Source organism: Tupaia chinensis, unplaced genomic scaffold (genome assembly GCF_000334495.1).
Source record: "Tupaia chinensis unplaced genomic scaffold, TupChi_1.0 Scaffold000638_1, whole genome shotgun sequence".
In the NCBI taxonomy this organism is placed as follows: Eukaryota; Metazoa; Chordata; class Mammalia; order Scandentia; family Tupaiidae; genus Tupaia; species Tupaia belangeri.
Window position 1 is genome coordinate 1,114,462 of NW_006160159.1, and position 14,324 is coordinate 1,128,785.

A 14,324-nucleotide genomic window follows, 5' to 3' on the forward strand; every position below is an offset into this window, starting at 1 on the left:
TTTCCTGGATGGAAATATTTGTCATTCCTTGGCCCCAATTAATTTTGAGGTTATTCTTGTAAACCTTGCCAGTTTCATCATCTTTCTTTACATGTTTAAGGTTTCTCCTCCTTAACATCTGGCTTCTCGGTTTGTCTACCACCATCTTGCAAGATAGGAGAATACAGTATAAGTTTGATAGACTTTTCCCTTATTTCTTACTATTCTAAATAAATAGTAATCTGAATACTATAATTTCTTTATCTTTTTTTTTCTTAGTCACACACATATAAATAAAATTTATTTTATTTAGGTAATTTTTGACTCTGATTCATTCACTTTAAGTTTTTGCTATCCAGTCAATCTCACATCCTCTCATAAGTCTATACCTAACCATGTGACAAAATACAACGTAAAGAAAGGAAGTGATAAAAAAAAGGAGTTTGCAAATTAGAGCAGAGATTTTTCACCACCTTTAGTTAATGCTAATGCATTTCTTACAATTCAGATCATTAAAATTCTTCACAATGTTTTTTGGAACCAACAGTTGTGAGCATACTGTCAGCCTTGCAAGCAAACATTCAATGTGAGTTTCTATTTTAATAAAAATCTCGATATGGTCTTTATCATATACATGCTACACATAGAATTAATGGATTTCTTCCATCTCTCTATTTACAAGGAACAGGATTACTGATGAATGATGGAGTTATATACACTGCTATTTATTTCACATGGGAGTTTGTAGGAAACATAGAAAGGGCATCAAAAATAACTAGTGTTTGTAGTACTTGGAAAGTTTGCAATGAAATTACAGATTGTAAAACGAGTTAATTGACAAAGTTGTTATAACACCAAGTTTCAATTTATTTTTCAAAATCTATTTTTAAAAAAGAAACTGTATATTTGAAATAGTCATGAGATTAATATTTGTACCAACAATTTAATATAACTGAATATTAGTCTTTTTCCACATGTGTTATTACAAATGTATCATACTATCCTGTTTCCAGGAGGTTTTAGAAACAGGTGTATATACTTTATATTTTTGTTAACTGAGAAATATTAAACACGTACTTTATTAAATATCATATTAATTACTTTAAAAATTATTTATTTAATTCTACTAATTCATTCATTTTTTTAATTTGACCAGAGAGAGATAGAGAGATAGTGAGAGAGAGGGAGAGAGAGAGAGAGAAAATGAGAAAGCAAGCCACCAGGTCCAGGACTCAAACTGTGGTCAGCCATGTGGGAGTGTCCAGAGCCTTAACCACCACATCACTTGCTGGTTCTCAATTATCATATTAATTACTTAATATACTCAGTATATTAATTACTGAGAAGAGGATATATTCTGTATGTGTTCGACAATTATTGAATGAATAACTGGTTTTCAAATAATTATATTTTACACTATAATAAATAATAAACATAAATATTATCTTATGCTTCAGAAGATTCTACTAATTTTTTTTTATTGTTAATGTTTTGTTTTATTTCTTTCTGTAAATTTCTGGTTTAATAAGAACTTGACCATGTTGAGTAAAAAAAAATAGGTTCCAAACCTCAAGTTGGTCACAAAATTAACACACATTATCAAACCTAGGAAACAACTCTTCAGACTATTACACTAATTATTTTTTGAGAGGATTCATTTGACATGCCAACTTCTTTTCACAAAAGCACACTACTGTAGAGTATTACATTACATAACAGTCCCACACAGCACTCTGTCAGGCATAACACGCATACCACTAACTGGAAGCTGCTCTCAGGTGCTGTTCAACTAAATGAGACTGCCTTTGCAGGTAGGGAGGTGACTACTGAACTCATATAAGAATGGAAAGAGCTATACTCCTTGCCTAATAAGAGATTATTTTAGGAGGCAGTTGAATAAAAACTTTGTGTTCTTTTTTATTGTTATGTCATAAAGAGGTTTTAAAATGAAAAGTAAAAACAGTTTAAGACAAAAAGAAAATTACCAGGAGTATAGAGAGAAGTAAAATGAGATTAGGCGCAGGGCAATATGAATTAGTAAACATGAGAAAGACAAAGACGGGGAGAACAGTGAGCACGTGCTGAAGGTACTAAGGGAGAGGATCTGCTGAACAATTTTATCTTTGACACGTCCCTAGGTAAATAATAATAATAATAATAATAATAATAATAATAGTGGATAAGATGTCTAAACCCTGCTAAGTGCTTTAGAGTCATTCTTGCCACTGGCTACTGTTTCTGTCATCCTCTCCCTCCTCTGCCTGTTTTTCATCATCTTTGATGAACTCCATCCTACCAATCTTCATTATTAAAACTTTTTTAAGAATCATTTTACTTAACTTTGTTTGTTTGTTTTAATTTGACCAGAGAGGGACAAATAGAGAGAGAGAGAGAGAGAGAGAAAGTGAGAAAGCTAGCCACCAGGTTTGGGAGTTGAACCACAGTCAATCATGTGGGAGACCAGTGCCCTTAACCACCATGCCACCAGTTGGCTTCCCAGTCTTCATTGTTATCATCATGCAATAAGTCTCCCTCGTTACCAGATTCTACTAAATATCAATTTTAGGCAATTACATTCAACCTGAATATAGTCCTAGACACCCTGGGAAAGACACTTAAAAACAATATCCTTGTTTTCAGCTATTTGCATGTTTGCTTTTTCTTGAGAATCTATGACTCAAAAATAATTCTTATTTTAATTTTGTTTCAGAATCATGAGGGAAAGGGAACCAACTTTTTTAACCCTAGTACCATACATTTATCCCCCACCACAACTAAAAACCCTTAAAGATTTCATCTGGGTCATTTACTGATAAGACGTTAAAACACAGAAGTCTAACACCCTTAGAGCCCACAGAAAGGCAGTATGGCATAATGGAAAGAGCTGTGCCTTTGAGTACAGGTGCTGTCTTTTTTTCTGACTCTTAATGGGCACATGAATTGATGCAGGCTAGTCAAGCACAGGGTTGAAAAGTCACCCTCATCTCTGGTCCAATTGGTTCCTGACAGCTCTACATTTAAAATGTGTATATGCATACATATATATATATATTAGACAAATAATAGATAGATGATAGATAAGACAGAAGACATGAGATATAATTCAACAACTGTGAAGGAGATCAGGGTAAAGTATGATAATCAAGGAGAGTAGATATACCAAGACTGCTTCATGGACAGAAGACAGTCCAGAAATGAGGACTAGTGCTGTTAGCTGTAGCCTCGCTGGGCCACATGAATCACACCCTCAAAAGACAGATTTCTCCATGGAAAATACTCCTGTGAACATTACTGCATCTTGAATTCATTCTTAAAAAAATCAACTCTAACACACTTAGGTTATGCTTGGTGGTGAATAATTTTATATGGAGAGCTACAAAATCTTTACAGAGTTTCCATCATTAGAAAGAGATATCTTCAGGAAAATTGTAATAATGGAAACAGTAGCCATAGCTTTCCTTTATTACTTTAAATACCGATAATATTATAAAAGTGATCTTTTAAAGCTAGTTTTTTTTTTTCCAAGCTAGGTTACATGGCAAATAGTTCTTTATCCTTTATTTCTTTTTTTAAAATATATTTTATTTTAATTTCTTTCATACATTTGATCACATATGTCACTTAGCTTGCAAAGAGAATATTTCTCACCAATCCAGTTGGGAATACTATACACATCATCCTCAACAGACAATAATCCATCTCTCTGTCCTGCAAATGCCTCACCCCTCCATTTCTCTCCCCAATGTCCCTCCTCAGTCTCGTCTCCTTCACCCACCCTCTTCCCACACTGTATCTGGTATTTATAACTATTTTCTGTCTTTCTATTTCCTCTATTCATTCCATTTCAGCTATAGAGTGTGGACATTCAATATGCATTAAATGGAGACATACAATGTCTATCCTTCATAGTCTGGCTTGCTTCACTCAGCGGTAAATTTTCCATATTCATCACCTGTCTATCAAAAACCAGAATCTTGTTGTGTTTTTTTTTTTTATTTTGTTTTGTTTTGTTTTGTTTTGGCTGAGTAGTAGTCCACAGAATATATGTACCACACTTTTTTAAGCCATTCATCTGTTCGTGGGCATTTAGATTGAAAAAATAAAAATAAGTGCCTATGGGGGTATGATCAAAGGGGGAAATCTCCTACACTGCTGGTGGGAATGTAAATTGGTCCAGTCACTATGGAGAAAAATATGGAAATTACTCAAAGTCTACAAATAGAGGTATCATAGGATCCAGCAATCCCATTCCTTGGTATCTACCCAAAGGACAGAAAAATCCTTAGTTGGAAAAGTGCTTGCACATCAATGTTTACTGCAGCATTATTTATAATTCCTTTTTTGTCCTTTAATTCATGACAGAACATGTGTATGTGCACAAGAGAAAGACAGAGAACGAATGAGAGAGACAGAAGGAGAGAGAGAGAAGACAGACTCTCCACAGGGCTCTTTCATGCAGTATTCTGCTTTCTCCAGTCCTTCTGTCAGCCAGAATCCTGAGCACATATGCACATGCCATTGAGTTTTTCAGATCATCAGGCCAGAGACTAGAACTAGCATGTGGCTGCTAGTTCTGTGGTTATCTATGTTAATGACTATACCATATTTCTTTGAATGAAATTAAAGTGAAGTGGAGGCAGAAGCCAAAATAAATAAGAAAGAAAAAAAAAGAAAAAGAAAGAAGAGAAAGAAAGAAAAAGAAAGAGAAAGAAAGAAAAATAAAGAAGAGAAAAGAAAAAAAGGAAAAAGAAAGAGAAAGGAAGAAAGAAAAAAGCCTTTGATATGAAATTTATAAACTTGACATTTCAGAGTGTAGCTGATTAAGGCATAACTTTGACTCAGGAGTATTGCTATATCCTTTTCCCAAATGCTTCTAATAAGGTAAACAGCTTTTATCAGTAAAATAAAGCAGAGACTGAAAGTTTATGCTTAGCTCTTCATTTCATTAGTTGGGAATCCTGGAATAGTCAAGTATGATCAGTTACCAAAACAGTTTCTGGAATTCGTTCATCTTACATGTGAGCTTAGCTCAGAAGTTAAGTCTAATCACAATTAAATTAACATACGTTTTCTATGTCAGAAAAAATCTAGCAAATTGAAACCAGTAAAAACCGCATGTTGCGTTTGTAGTTTGATTCTGCTACTTATGTAGTTAGAAGACAGAGCAATACCTGTAAGCATTAGTAATAATCTTCCAATAATAAAATCACTGTATTGAACTCAAAGCACAGTCATCTTTGACAATTTTTTAAATGTTCTCTTGAATGTTAGCTCATTATTTTTCAGGTTATTCATTCCTTTTGGAAACCTTTAATTTGTCACCAGCATATTTAATAATTAGTAAAGTGACACACCGCTAAATAATGTATGTAACTTAGGCATATTTGATAAAGACATTGTATTTAGGAAGGGAGTTACTTTTTTTGATAATAGTTTGTTACTGAGTATCATTTTAATTTCTTTAATTGTATCTGTCTGTCTCTTCTCCTCAGCCTTGCTGATTATTAGTTGCTTTTTATGCACTTTCAGAATTGTAATGGTTCAGCATACCAGGAAGGGAATTTTTGAAGTTTTCCCACTAAATCAGTGAAATAAGCAGGGTGAAGTAGAGGTTATCATTGCTCCTAAAACAATTTCATTAAAGAGAGTATTGGGTTAATGCTAATTTTTTCTGGGTACATGGTTTACATAGTTTACAGAATATCTACTTTAATAATACTATTAACTTATTTACACTGTAGCAAACATTTTCTTGATATTTATGTAGTATCATCAGCATGGAACTTCTACTACAACTATTTGTTCTGCTTTTCAGAGAATAGAAAGCTAAGTTAAGATTTTTTTTCTTTTTTTTTTTACCATGTTATGGGTAGCAAACTAAAATCAACAGGGGCTAGTCAGGCAATATAAAGGATAAAAATGCCTCATAATAAAGTAATACAGAATGATGAGACTGCAAAAAATGGTAGAAAGCAGTTTTATACAAAAAGATCAGCTGTCAGTCTGGACCCAGGTCATCTATCTAGTTAAACGAAATATGTCTCAGGACTAATCTTAGCCTGAAGACTATGAGTCTAGAATCAATTTGCTGAGAGTTGATCAAGTAACACAAACCAAACAAAGTTAGCGTTTTCTGTGAGACTGACGAATAGGAAGATACGCTGTCTTGAGGATTGGTTTTGTGGGTATCCAGCCTTGCAGTCACAAGGGGCCTGCCCACTTAGAAGGGCCCCATGCTTGGTTTAGTGTTATCTTATTGCCATCTTAAAGTTCTGTACTATTTTGAGCAAGTGATCCCACAGATTCATTTTGCATAGAGTGCAGTACATTACATAGTCAGTACTGATCCTGTTCAGGGTAATAGTGGAAGCACTTTTCTCCTGAATGAGTTAATATACTTCTCTGCAGACTTAATTAACTACTGAAGAATGTTAGAAATGGAGGGATTAGTATGCTATAAATTTGCTCAATTCAGTTTCTGTAAATACAATCATGTGTGTCGTTGAATGAGAAAACTACTTTCCTTTATTCCTGTTACTCTGTATTACCTGCCCACAAAAAGAATTAAATCTGGACTGATTCAACAAGCCAAAAATATCAAGGTAAAAAGTCCACATGTCTAGTTTCCCAATTATCCACTTAATTTAATAGTAAAAGTTTTTCCCAAAGAGAGACCAGAGGCCTCCTTTCTTCTTTCAAATTAAATATAAAAAATGAAAAATAGTCTAATGACCAATGATACTGATAAAGATGGGGTGCCTTCCTCTCTAGGTTGTTTCTTATGTATACATGAAGTAAATTATTACTTCAATTTGTCATTAAAAATTGGCCATAATGAGTGATTTACACTCAAAACCCGGTATTAGAGACATCTCTCTGTAACAGTGGAGTAAAGTAAAGCACAGACTTTTCTGGTGTTCACTAAAAAGCCATCTAACCTTTTTGTAGATCCCTAGACACCTGTAATCCACCTATTTCCAGCTCATAGAAAATGAAAGTATGAGCATTTAACTTTAAATCTTGGAGGCAGAACTCTTAGCCAGATTAATTTATTTTTTCTACCCATCAAAGTTCTAGATTTATATCCACTTTCCTGTTATATTTGGTGCCAGCACGCGTTGCTCTGCTGTTGTGCAGGTATGACTAAGTACTGTCTCGTTCCGTTGCATAGGGCATCATTTGTCTTGGGTTCTACAGGCTGGCTGCATACATGACAGCACACAGTGACAGTAATTTGCACTGATCTGCCCCCACTGCTAGTCCTGCTGCTACAAATAGCAATTGATTATTATGCTGTAGTGTTATTGACTGTCACTATGAACACAAGCTTTATTTCATTTTTAAAGTAACATGCTGCAAATTTGTTTAGTATAAGAGCAAAAGAGGGAAATATTTGTTTCTAAGAATTATTTGCAGTCACAAATGTAACTTTAAATCCTGGTCATAAAACATTTACTTTACTTTAAATCATAGCAAACAAAAACTTTATTGTGGTATTTATTTCAGTGTAATGTAAATAAATAACTTCCAAAGCCATAGGAAAATAGGTATAAAACTGAAATATTTTTATATTCTCAATTTCAGGAAAGACACGTATAGAAAATTAGTAGATAATCTTTTTTTCACTCCTCTTTTTTCAATGTTCTCTCAGTTCAAAAAAGAGCTAGAATCTTATTTCATATATATGTATTTCTTGACTATCTGATATTCTAAAAGTCTCAATTATTCTAGGGTTTTATACTGTCTCACTCCTTTTTCCTCCCAACCTCTACAAGACCCCTGATCAGGAAGAGTTTTTGTATTTACAGCTGCAATTATGAATATTTTTAGGGCTAATACTTATTAATGTTATGCTGGTAGCAGATATATTATAATTTATAAATGTGTACCTTCCAAAAGTGCAAATTTGACTTTCTAAATTCCTTAGAGCACATTACCAGGTAGCAAAATGGATTTAATTATGCTTTCCATCATAAGTCTTACGTGCTTGCTACCTCAGAAAGTGTGCTCTGCTTGTCTCAAACTAGAAATTTGAGAATTGTATAACAATGTCTTGAGAACCAAAGTAAAAAACAAAATTACACAAACCTCAAGGACCTTAACTATCCAGTCCTTTTGAATAGCTTTTTGCCTTCCGAAGGAGCTGCAGGGGCAAACAGAGCTTATGGTAAAAAGCTCTGAGCTCTTCAGTATCACTATTGTTTGACATAACTAACTGTGAGTTCTTACAGTATGGACAAGAGAAGAGATTTCTAAATCAAATCCTGCCATTTAATTAGGATTTGCTACCTATTTTCTTAAAACGTTTTATTTTATTAAAAGGAAAAAGATATCTTTCTTCTAATCAAAACAACCTGGAAAAAAGTTTTAAGAATTGTTTTTTTAAAGTTTGGAATCAGGGCTTACTGCTGAGTGAAGCAAGTCATACTATGAAGGAGAGGCATTGTATGTCCCCACTTAATATATACTGAGTGTCCATACTCTATGACTGAAAACTAATTGTCTAAAGGATATAGAAATGCAGAATATAGATGTAAATACCAGATATAGTGTGTGTGAAAGAGGAGGGTCTGAGGAAAGACATTTGGGGGAGGGACAGGGAGGCAAAGCATTAATGGCACAAAGAGGTGTGGTATTATCTGTTGAAGATATTTCATAGTTTTATCAACAGTTCTAGTGAGAAATGTTCACCTGTTGAAATACCCATTTTGTAAGACAAATAATAGTATGATTGAATGTATGGAAGAAAAGGAAATGAAAAAAATAAAAGGAATAAAACAAACAAACAAAAAACTTTATTTAATTATATATTTAAATTTTACCAGAGAGGAACAGAGTGAACAAGAGAGAGAGAGGAAGTGAGAAATCAAGCTGCCAGGTCTGGGACTTGAACCATACTCAGCCATGTGGGAGTCTAGCGCTTTCAACCACCACACCACCTGCTAGCTCCTTAAAAATATATTTTTGAACATCAATCTATTCTTGAAGTACATTGTTGAAAGGATTATCCAAATACAACATATATACATATTATGTGTGTGTGTGTGTGTGTGTGTGTGTGTGTGTGTGTGTATCCAGGAAAAAAATTTGCCTTCCCTCCCTTCTACTTTGAGACCACTCGACATCTAGAAATTTGCTAGATGAATGTTTTTAACCATAACTCTATAACTGTCATTATCTATAGATACTTGCCTCTATACTCTCAAAGAAAGAAAAGGATGTACCAGAAGTAGTTCCATTCTCTGCTTTAGATGAAAAGTAATCTATAGTAAACAAGGTCCAAAACCTGTTTAGGCAGGATATAAGTCATAAATGAGTACTGTAAATTGTCAGATATTTGGGATAGATTAAGGCTGTCAGGTATAAATAATAGGTATTTCTCCCAAATATTTTAAAAATGAGAACTATCAATATCTAATATGAGCAGCTTTCTCAAGAATGCTATTGAAAGAGAACAAAGTCCATAGTTATTAACTTGCAGAAAGAAAATGACAGGTAATATTCATTTCATACTCATGACATAATTCAAATCAATGCTAAACAGCTATGTATTTATCAATTAATATTATTTTTCTATCTCTCTATATATTGTAATTCTCTCTCTCAAATAGTCGTTTGCTTTTTATGGTAATAATCCCTTCACATTCTTTCCTTTCATCTGTATCCTTGTGTGCTATTTGTTGTTCTGCTAAATCCCTATTATAGAGGACTATGAGTTCCAAGAGCTTGATGAATAATTGGAAATGTTTTATCCCTGAGCTTCAAAAAAGTGCTAGAAATAATTATAAGCAAACATCTTCTGTAGTGTCCCATATCAATCCAATCCCTGCTTTATGCTGTTTGTACTTTAGATAGAGAAGAAAATAGCGAGATCCTGGTTACCAGCTCTTGCAGCATAAAGGGGACAGATGTTTCGGTTTCCATCGCTTTTTTCTTCAGTCTTCTCTGTTCTTTCTGGCAGCCTGGGCTGTTCACTACAATACGTTCCACAGTTAGTCAAGCCTGTAATTTCACAAGGTACAGTTAATTATTGATCAATCAAAATGAACTTCATAATCCTTTTGGCAACTCGTGCTGTACTTGAACTTCTCACTTGCCCATAAAATAGCTTAATGGTCTACAGTATAATGAACATGAAGGATATGAACTAATGTTCAAAGAAGCAGGCAAATCCTACCTTTCTGGCTCATGCCAATTCAGGATTATTCTTCACAACATACTATGCACTCGTTTTTCTTCAGCTTCTCAGCTAAAGTTAAAAGCCTTCTCTCAACCCCTATCCTAACCCCAGATGCAGGGTTTTTATATTTTCTCCAAGAATTTGATCCCATTTAATGTATTTATTTAATATTCAAATATGTTTTTTAATTTTCTTGTTTCCTCTATATAAACCAATTTCATTAGATAATCAAGTAGCTCTTATAAGGCACAGAGCTGTTTTCAGTACAACTATGTATCAGTTTTCTTGAACAGGCAATTTCCCTATATAAAAAAATGAGGTTTGTACATCAAAGAATAATGACTCCCTTCCTTCTCTTGGTGAAAATACAGACTTTGGGGAGAAATATCCCCTACTTTGGTAGTTTGCCTGTGATGTGTATGCAAAAACAGTACATCTGGTTGCTAACCACCTACTTGATCAGTGTTTACTGAGAGCCTGTACTAAGACAGTCCTTGCTTGGGAACAGCAGTTGCCATAGTAGCTATGTCACTGGGCTCTCATGTAGTTGACTGCTGTTCAAGTCTTGGATTTGGTGGCTTAAACTCACTCCAGGCATGTGTGCATGCATGCCTAAGATCCCAAGAGGAGAATGGAGGAGAAGGGATTGTGGTGAGGCTATCCCTCCAGGAGATGATTTCTCTCTCTCTCTCTCTCTCTTTCTCTCTCTCTCTCTGTCTTTCTGGTGAGCACATGCACCCTATAGCAAAAACCTCTCAAAAAAAATAATAATCTTTGCTTTAAGAAATAGAGCAGAGGAGATTAGGGTACACATCTAGAAAGCATTGTCATAGTGATAGAAATATTTTTGTCTGTGAGGAAAAGAATAGTAGAGAAAAAATAAAATTATTAATGTATAGATAATCAAGTTTACTTACTCTGCTATCAGAACAGTGCTTGCCTTGAGAAGCATAAACTTTGACCCAGCCAATGCTCCTTTCATTTGTCCACTAAGTGCTTAATGCCCCGTATTTGAAGCACTACATTTGTTACCACACAAAGTTCAGAGTCATGGTTCCTTCCTGCAGAGTCTATGTAGACTTAGACTGGGCAGGCCAATATCTGTATATAAAAGCTGTAAGATAACCTGAGTGAGTTTCATGTAGGTAAAAAGTCTAGCTCAAATGCATACAAAAGCAATACACTTCGAGATCATAGTGTAGAGAATCATAGAGAGAGGTAAAGAAAAATGCTTCAAAAAGAAAGACCATTTGTGATTGGAGGAATAGGAACGGTTTCTGTATTTTAAGACCAGTTCAGCTGGACCTCATAGGGCAGGTGTTTTCCATCAAATGCCAATAAATTGGGGAAGAGCAGCAAGTATGTAAAAAGAAAGGAACTCGATAACAAAGGTTCAAGGTCAGAAAATTTAAGGATGTGCCCTACTTAGTGGTCATTTGCTTTGACTGTATGTGTGCCAGCCTTCAGCAACCTGTTTATAAAGATTGCGGAGAGGCTTGCCAGAGACCTGCTTGTTAAGGCAGCTGGATCCCACATGATTGACTGTGTGGATTGAGTCTTAGACCCAGAGATTTGAAAAACACACTGGGCACATGTGTATGCTTGCCCAAAATCCCAACAAAGGAAGACATGGAGGAGAAATTGCAGCATGACTGTCTTCTATGGGGAGTGCCTTTTCATTTTCCCTCTTTTTCTGGCTCTCTCTAGAAAGCTCAGGTGCTCTCTGGCAAATTAAAAAAAAAAAATGTTGAGGCATTTGCTAAGTACACAAACAAGAGTGAGCTAGAGACTCAATGCATCTAAGCAAGAATTACCCCCCACCTTCATAATGCCTCCTCCCCCTCCGTTATTTTCTGTGAAGCACCATGACCTCTCCATTTAGGATTAAATCTTTGCTGCACTTTAATATGGCCAAAGGTACCTTCCATTGCTTCTACTGCCCATGGTCCTCTGAGGGTATTTTTGCACCAGAGACAGCAGACCTAGAAGAGTGAGTAGTGCCTCCATCCTGAGTGTGGCATAGCCTGTCCCTGGTTAATTACAGAAAAGCAAAAGTTAATTGGACCAGCAGTTAGAGTAATGGCTATGTCGCTGGACTCCCACATAGTCGACTGCCGTTCGAGTCCTGGACCCAGTGGCTTAAACTCACGCCGGACGTGTGTGCGTGCGTGGCCAAGATCCTGAGAGGAGAATGGAGGAGAAAAGATTGCAGTGTGGCCATCCCCCCTGGGGGGATGATTTCTCGCTTCCTATCTCTCTGTCTCTCTCTGTCTTTCTGGCGAGCGCACGTGCCCTGTAGTAAAAACCTCTCCAAAAAAAAAAAAAAATGTTAATCTTCAATTATTTCCAACTTTTCTCAAGGTTTAATGATGACAGTAGGGAAAATCAACATGGAGTCACCACAGCTATCATTGGTAGTCTCTCTAGAGCTTCAAACTTAAATCCATCCTTGGAGACCTTATGTGGCAGTAGCCTAAGGTTTAAATTCTAGTCTTTCTCTACATGACAAAACTCCATTTAGGAGCCAGATGTTGTCATCGTGGCAAAACGCAATGTTCTGCAAGGCAAACCCACATGGAAGGTCCCCAGATGAAGTCCAGAGAACCCCTGAGTATGCTGTGTGTGCACGTGCCTGTGACTTGGAAGTTGGCTGAAGACTGGGAATGGATTGCAACAATAAAGACCCTATTAGGGGTGCTATTTCTCACTCATTTGCTTTTTGTTTTGTTTTGTTTTGTTTTCTCTCTCTCTCTCTCTCTCTCTCATGGAAGAAATAAATATATAAAAACTTGAAAAGCTATAACCAAAAAACCACTTAGCCCAACTGCATCACTGCGTAAATTCTAGAGTATCTCAACCTCGGTCTCAAGAGACCTAAAGAGAAGACACATTTCTTGTCTCAAAACAATAATAGTTTAGGACACAACTTCAGCTTTTCCCTTTCCAAGGATAATTGACAGATCCCCTAAGATATTCTTTACCCTACCAACAGAGGCATTTAGCTCTAACAGAAAAATTAGGTTACAAGGTGAGTGTTCAACCTGAAGCAGCAGCATAACTATTACTAAACTAATGAAATCTAAATTTTAAGACCCCTTCCAAAACTTAACACCAAGTAGCCGTTTTTGTATGTTTTCTTAGAGAGGGCCTCTCAAATTTTATGAGCTTCAAACATTATAAAACCTTAATCTGGGGCCAGCCTGTGGTCTGATAGTTAAGGCAGCTAGATCCCAAATGGTTGAATGTGTGGTTCAAAACACATTGGGGGAACCAGCAGTTAGTGTAATGGCTATGTGGCTGGACTCCCACGTAGTCGACCGCGGTTCGCGTCCCGGACCCGGTGGCTTAAAACTCACACCCGGCGCGTGTGCGTGCGTGCCCAAGATCCCGAGAGGAGAATGGAGGAGAAGGGATTGTGGCGTGACCACACCCCCTGTGGGGTGATTTCTCGCTTTCTGTCTCTATGTCTCTCTCTGTCGGTCTGGCAAGCACACGCGCCCTATAGCGAAAATCTCTAAAAAAAAAAAAAAGAAAAATAATATTGGTACCAGGACCAGCGGGTGGCGTGGGGGTTAAGGCGCTGGATGCTCCCACATGACTGACCACGGTTCAAGTCCTGGACCTGGCAGCTTGCTTTCTCATCCTCTCTCTCACTTTCTGTCTCTCTGTCTCTCTCTGTCTGGCTGGCGAGCGCACGTGCCCTACAGTGAAAATCTCTCCAAAAAAAAAAAAAAATAAAACACATTGGTACCAGGACCAGCGGGTGGCGTGGGGGTTAAGGCGCTGGATGCTCCCACATGACTGACCACGGTTCAAGTCCTGGACCTGGCAGCTTGCTTTCTCATCCTCTCTCTCACTTTCTGTCTCTCTGTCTCTCTCTGTCTGGCTGGCGAGCGCACGTGCCCTACAGTGAAAATCTCTCCAAAAAAAAAAAAAAATAAAACACATTGGTACCAGGACCAGCGGGTGGCGTGGGGGTTAAGGCGCTGGATGCTCCCACATGACTGACCACGGTTCAAGTCCTGGACCTGGCAGCTTGCTTTCTCATCCTCTCTCTCACTTTCTGTCTCTCTGTCTCTCTCTGTCTGGCTGGCGAGCGCACGTGCCCTACAGTGAAAATCTCTCCAAACAAACAAAAAAACACATTGAAAACACACTAGCTGCA